Here is a 7,500-nt window from a genome sequence, read left to right as displayed (position 1 = left end):
ACTTGTCGCTGCTCAGATAAGAGAAGAAAGACCATCTATGAGAGCCTATTTACTGCTGTCATGCTGCCTAAGACAGCTGATACACACAATTGTTGCAACAATGCACACACACACACACACACACACACACACACACACACACACACACACACACACACACACACACACACACACACACACACACACACACACACACACACACACACACACACACACACACACACACACACACACACACACACACACACACACACACAGGATAGATGAGTGATAGAGCGGGGAGGTAAATACAGAGAAATGTTGGAATCTTATTTGTATTTCTTTGTGTTTACCCCACTGCATCAAAGCACTGTGCTACTTGGGCTATGGTGCCGAGGGAGTGAATGATGCGCAAGTGGGTTTGTTGGCTTTATTCTGGTTAGTGTGAGTGTCGCCCTCGGCTGGGTCGAGCGGTCAGGCTCCAAGGAAACCCGACCGCAAAATTTTGACCGCGTGGGCATTGGGACGCGTACCGCTGAGTTACAAGTACAGAGGAGAACTGGCCCTAGTAACAGGACCGGGCTGTTTATAAAAAATGGTGTGTACCCAAAGGTAGTGAGGAAGACAGCCGCATAGAAGCACCTCGGAAGGGCCGAGATTGTGCTTTTATATGAACACAAATCCCTGTAGCACAGGCGCAATATGGACTTAACCTACACATTAGTAATATGAGGACGAAGGCCAGCTATTTCTACACAACATAACTTGTTTACATGTTTGTCGGGTGTCAAGTCACTTGAGATGATTACTCCTAGGTCCCTCTCTGAGTTTACTTTCTTTACTACTTTGTTTACCATCATATTTTTTCCCGACACTCTATTTTTGCCTTTTCCAAATTCCATTATGCTACATTTCTTGATGTTGAAATTCATCTCATATTTCTGGCTCCATTCCCATACTTTGTACAGGTCATCTTGTAGCGATCTGCAATCTTCTGTCTTCACATCGTCGACAAAAAAAAAATTCATGTAACAATTTACACCTTTGTCCATATCATTTATGTATATGGTAAACATTAAGGGAGCCAAAACAGAGCCTTGTGGTACTCCACTTTTTACATCTTCCCATTTCGAATTTTTTTCTTTAAGCACCACTCTCATTTTTCTCGCAGGTAAGAAGTCCTTCATCCATTCCAACAGTTTGCCTTAAATTCCTCCTTTTTTTTTTTTTTTTTTTAATTCATTTTTTGTGTGGCACCTCGTCAAAAACTTTCTGCAAATCCATGAAGGTGCAGTCTGCCCATCCATCTCTTTCTTGTGTGTGTGTGTGTGTGTGTGTGTGTGTGTGTGTGTGTGTGTGTGTGTGTGTGTGTGTGTGTGTGTGTGTGTGTGCGCATGTATGTGTGTGTGTATGCGTGTGTGTGTGTGCGTGTTTCTGTGTGTGTGTGCGTGTATATGTGTGTGTGTGTGTGCGTGTGTGTGTGTGTGTGTGTGTGTGTGTGTGTGTGTGTGTGTGTGCATGTGAGTGTGCGTGCGTGCGTGTGTGTGTGTGTGTGTGTGTGTGTGTGTGTGTGTGTGTGCGCGCGCACTCGTGTGTGTGTGTGAGTGAAAAAGTGAGTGTGATGTGTGTGTGTGTGTGTGTGTGTGTGTGTGTGTGTGTGTGTGTGTGTGTGTGTGTGTGTGTGCGTGTGTGTGTGTGTGTGTGTATGTGTGTGTGTGTGTGTGTGTGTGTGTGTGTGTGTGTGTGTGTGTGTGTGTGTGTGTGTGTGTGTGTGTGTGTGTGTGTGTGTGTGTGTGTGTGTGTGTGTGTGTGTGTGTGTGGGTGTGTGTGTGTGTGTGTGTGTGTGTGTGTGTGGTGTGCATGTGTGTGTGTGCATGTGTGTGTATGTGGTGTGTGTGTGTGTGTGTGTGTGTGTGTGTGTGTGTGTGTGTGTGTGTGTGTGTGTGTGTGTGTGTGTGTGTGTGTGTGTGTGTGTGTGTGTGTGTGTGTGTGTGTGTGTGTGTATAGCTTGACTGTAAAGGGATGGAAACCAAATGCATAACATGCCAACAGGAGAAAATAAGTAAACGAGTAATAAACACCTAATTAAAAAGGAAATATGTAAACATGAATAGGAGCAGTCAAAAAAACACCGGCGGTCATGGTGGCACGTTTGCTTAGACGTGTATCGAACTGTACTACTCTCCATTATAGTTGCGCTAAGCCTATTCCACCCGCCAGTTGACGAAGTCGTTTCTATTTATGTTTAGGTTATGTCTGCCTCCTGACACCTTGAGACTATTATTTTCTCTTTAATTAGTTAGCAATGTTTGTATTGTTTTTGAGGATATGGGAGAATTCCACCTTCTCGTCATCATAAGGCACTACTTTCTCTTGAACTCTCTTAGTCTGAAGCATTCTTACGTGGACCTCCCATGTACCGAAACACGAGGAGTCTGTGCTCAATGGCATGGAAACCTGATGTGAACTGTTTTCACCCTTGACCGGAGGTGGAAATTCGGGAAAACTGTTGTACTGGAAACCGTTGTATGATCAAGTTCGAATATTCTTTAAAAAGTAGGACAGATCTTCACCCGGATAGGTCTCGTAAAGGGTGGATATGTTGGCCCGGTGTCATCGATCAAGTGTTGGAATTTAAACTGATTGCCGGATTCAGAAGGGTTTGTCTGGTATAGCTTGCTCCCTGCTCATGACGTCAGGCGTACATATTTGTCAAGTCTTTGTTTTGAAGACAAAACAGAGGGTCTCAAACATACACACACAAACACACACTCGGCCTCAGATCCGCCCGTCGACGGAATAGAACCGTCCGTTATGAGACAGAACAGGTATATTAGAGGTGCGCCGTCTTGTTAAAGAAAACGGATCTTCACCAGGTCCGGAGTGTTGGTTTTCCATAAGACTTGCTACGGTGTATGACGTGCTTCATAGTTTTTCATCCTAGCTGATACCAGACGATTTTATTCACCTGAGAGGCAAATTGAGGCCAAATGAAAGCCTCGATACTTTGCCTTGGCCCATGGTCCATCCTTGAGCTGAATAAGATCGACTGTCCACTCGAAGATAAATGTAAGAAGTGCGTCACTGTAGGGTAGAGATATAAAATGGATTCGGCCAAGGTCGAACTTAGAAACTACGCCATAAGTTTACGAGGAACTCGCCTCCGTCTCAAATATCAGATAAGAACGTAATTCATGAATGAGTCTTTTTATGTCTTCAAAGAAACAGCGCCACGGCGATGCAGGACCCAAAGTAAATTTCTTAAAAGAGCACGAGGCGTTAGTGTGATAGAATGATTTAATTAGAAGTGAATAGGACTTGTAGTGGAGACAGCGTAGCTGGAGATAGGGTTTATTGTGGTTACTGAGAAAGAATAAACCCATAAGATAAAAAATATATATATTATTTCACACCATATATACGTTCGTTCCTTATCAGTACATTAACATCCACACATTCATATTCCCTTGTGTCGCGGCAGATAATTCTCATTTCGAGCAATCTAACGTAAGTTGGAGCGCGGCACTATCAAGGGATTCCGGTGAAGACGTATAATAAGATATTCTGAAAGCGTATTATGCTGTATCTAGGTAATACGATATGCTTACTCGATGCTGTCTATCGTTAACAGCGAAACGGGAGATGAGGGATGGAAGTTGGATGATCAGTGATGTTGTAGTTCAGCGGCGGCGCCAGGAATTTTTAGTTGGGGAGGCTAAGGGGGGGCTGAGCAAATTTTTTGGGGGGCTAATAGTAATATGATAATACACATATATTATCCTCATTTCAGAAGGGGAGGGGGTTAATGGTTGGGCTAGCACTGATGGCTGACAAATCTTTAGCCCTGGCAATTAAAGATTCCACTTAATAAAATGATTTCAATGAGTGTTTTAAATTTTCAATTTGCTCATTTCAGTTGGGGGGGTTAATGCCTCAAATACTTGTGCCTCAAATACAGCTCTAGGAGGTACTGATTATTGTTTTCATTTATCCAATTATCATTACTATTTTCTCATGGTTTGATCCTCCAGTTCACAAGTAAAATAGATAAATGAATAAATAAACGAATAGACAAGTGAATATGAGAACGTGTGTGTGTGTGTGTGTGTGTGTGTGTGTGTGTGTGTGTGTGTGTGTGTGTGTGTGTGTGTGTGTGTGTGTGTGTGTGTGTGTGTGTGTGTGTGTGTGTGTGTGTGTGTGTGTGTGTGTGTGTGTGTGTGTGTGTGTGTGTGTGTGTTCACCACACGGAAGACACCACTTCTGTAGTAAAAAATAGAAATTAAGAAACGGAAAATCTATATGTTATGACTGCTGACTGCAGTCCTCTTCAGCAGAAATATGAAGACCATCCTATGTCACTCTCTGACTGAGGTGTTTTCCGTATGATACACAAATCTGCTACTACATTTCGCTCAAATAATGCAACTTTTATATATATATATATGTGTGTGTGTTTGTGTGTGTGTGTGTGTGTGTGTGTGTGTGTGTGTGTGTGTGTGTGTGTGTGTGTGTGTGTGTGTGTGTGTGTGTGTGTGTGTGTGTGTGTGTGTGTGTAATACATATATATATATATATATATATATATATATAGATGTATATATATATATATATATGTATATTTTGGTAGGAGGCCATGTTGTATACATGATTTTAAGAAATCTACAGCGATCACTAGTGAACCGAGCCTTCTCCCACAACAGTACATGGAAAACCACGAACAACGAACTCCAACGTATAACAACACTACTTGTCAACAACGGCTATCCACAACACTCCATCGAATCCATTATCAAAAACAAGATGAACTCCTTTACCGGCCAACCAACACCCACAAACACCAATATACCAACACTGGACTTGTACTACAAAGGACATATGAACACCGGCTACAAAGAAGACGAAAGAACACTTCAAAATATTATCACACGTAACATTCGACCCAACAACCCAGACACTAAGATACGCCTAATCGTATACTACAAAACCTCCAAAACACACACCCTGGTTATTAAGAACAACAGCCAGCCCCCCAACCCTCCTCTACAAGAAGTCAACGTCGTGTATAAGTTTGATTGCCCTGTCGGTGATTGTCAGCACCGCACCTCCTCATACATTGGCATGACTTCTATGACCCTCTCCAAAAGACTCTCATACCACCTCCAGAATGGAGCCATCAAAACACATATGACAAAAGAACACAAAACCACCATCACCAGACAAACACTAAACGAAAACACTAAAATAATCTACAAAGCCCACGACCCCCTTCGCCTTAAGATGGCCGAAGCAGTGAACATATACATCGAGAAACCTTCCATTAACATACAACTCATGCCCACAACCACACTCCCAAGCAGTAGACGCACATAACACAAACAATAACACCCCTTTCCACAATCCACAAGGAAGTTGCTACTTCCACGTACGCAGCGCTACGGATCACGGCTACATGAAATGACCTCTCCCAGTGTTCGGCCAATGTACGGCCTGTATTTAAACCCTGTAATCACCAACTATTGTTACTCCCTCCCTGAGGATGACCGAGTAAGGTCGAAATACGTATAGGAGAATTAAAAAAGAGAAAACCGCACCCAATGTCTTTTGGACACCTTCTCATCTATTTGGAACCACCACAGAAACTTGTTGCACGAGAGAAATTAAAGCTCCAATATAAACTCAACAACGCCATTGTCGCTGTAGATTTCTTAAAATCATGTATATATAGATATATATATATATATATATATATATATAATTTTACTAAAAAATACAGCGACTTCTGTATTTATGATCTTGTTAATACTCTCTACTTTGTGAACTGCAGATTTATGCGTAGAGTTGAGTACAGAAATACTACTGCCAAAAGGCACAGTGGAACACAGTGGAGCGTTTTTAATGTATTCACGACGTTTCGTACATTTCGTACATTTTTAAGTGATATTGATTACAATAAAAAGACATGTTTATATATTGAAAAAAATATATAGGTTTCATGGTGCGGGGTGAAGTCACGTAAAAATGATCAAGGGGGAGGAATGGTGGTGGAACTCCGTGGGATGGTGGAACTCTGTGGGATGGTGGAGCTCCGTGGGAAGGTGGAATTCCGTACAGAGGTTGGGAAGATGTGCAAAAGAAGGAAGTTGAAGATAAATGTGGGTGAATGTATGGTGATGACATGTGCAAGGAGAGAAAGTGCCAGCAGACTGGAAATGAGTATTAAGGGAGAGAGATTGGAGGAAGTGGATAGTTTTAGATACTTGGGTGTGAATGTGGCGGGAAAGGGAGGAGTAGAGGTGGAGGTAGAATGTAGATTGAGAAAAGCGAGTAAATGACTCGGTGTGTTAAAAAGTTTAATAATTAACATTTGGGAATGGATGGTAAGAGGAGATTGTATGAAGCAGTGATTGTACCGACAGCACTGTATGGGGCAGAAACAAAGAGCATAAGAGAGTAGGACTTTAAATGTGTTTGAGATGAGGTGCCTGAGAAATACGATAGGGGTTACTAGGCAGGATAGAGTGAGAAACGATGAGGTGAGGGGGAGAACGTAGGTGGAAAGAAAGTTGGGAGATAGGGTTGATGAAAGAGTATTGGGATGGTTTGGACACATGGAAAGAATGAGTGGAGAAAGGTTAGTAAAAGAGGTGTGGAAGGCAGAGGTGGAAGGTATAAACATGATGGGGCAATCTAGGATGAGATGGATGGATGGGGTAAAAGGGGCATTAGGAAAGAGGGGAATGTCTGTTGAGGAAGGACGGGAGCGGACAGAAGATAGGGGTGAATGGAGAATTGTTGTGTATGGATGATGCTGTAATGCATGAGGGGGAGAGGGTGGGGAAGGGGGTGAGGGAGTATGTGTGAAAAATAATTTGACGCAGCCCGAAGGGATTTCTCCCCGTCTTCTCCTTTTCTGCATGAGGGGATGGAGAGATGGGGTCTCCGATTTAATGAAGCAGCCTTGCTGCGAATGTGCTTTGTCTTGCGACACTGCTTCTGACCCAGGGCAATGGGCGAGATGCAGGGATGACCCGTCATCCAGGAGGTGCCAAGATAAGAAGGAGGGAAGGGAATGAATGGGAGTGGAGTATGTAGGGAGATGAAATAGATGGGAGTGGTTTTTATGCCTTTGTTTTTTGGCTACCTCATTTGTGAGGGGGAGAGAGCCTTTGGTAGATGTATGTATATACAACATGATAATCATATCATATAATTAACACGATTAGCGCGTGATACAGATTGACGAGGACATTAATGTTGGGCAGTGCAACTCTGAAGTTTCTTGAGTTCAAGGACGAGAAGTCAAAAGAAGAGATAACAGGGATAGCCAACCCCTCAACCCGCTTCAGGGGGAAAGAAGTAAAAACCAGGAGTGCACAGCGGTGGTAAGCAGACTTATGAAACCTGTTCCGTGACTGGGTGCCACCACATTTATTGTCTGGCATATCTTCGGTAATTAAGTGATGTATCGTTATTTTCATTATTAGAGACTAGTCTGCACTGAAAGAAGTTTGCTGATCACTT

General features: G+C 42.9%; 1 long non-coding RNA gene across 2 annotated transcripts in view; it reads right to left on the bottom strand.

Moving 5' to 3' along the window:
- Positions 1-5,867: 5,867 nt before the first annotated feature.
- The window catches only part of LOC143037696 (uncharacterized), a 14,529-nt gene continuing 12,896 nt past the window's right edge, over positions 5,868-7,500 (bottom strand). For both annotated transcript variants that reach the window (XR_012967507.1, XR_012967506.1), the window contains exon 3: positions 5,868-7,500. This exon is cut by the window's right edge and continues 138 nt beyond it. This is a non-coding gene — a long non-coding RNA (uncharacterized LOC143037696).

The sequence above is a fragment of the Oratosquilla oratoria genome, chromosome 23 (assembly GCF_046742065.1).
Source record: "Oratosquilla oratoria isolate Oo_2021 chromosome 23, ASM4674206v1, whole genome shotgun sequence".
Classification (NCBI taxonomy): Eukaryota; Metazoa; Arthropoda; class Malacostraca; order Stomatopoda; family Squillidae; genus Oratosquilla; species Oratosquilla oratoria.
The sequence above is the reverse complement of the archived record's forward strand: the minus strand, read 5'-3'. Positions and strand labels throughout refer to the sequence as shown.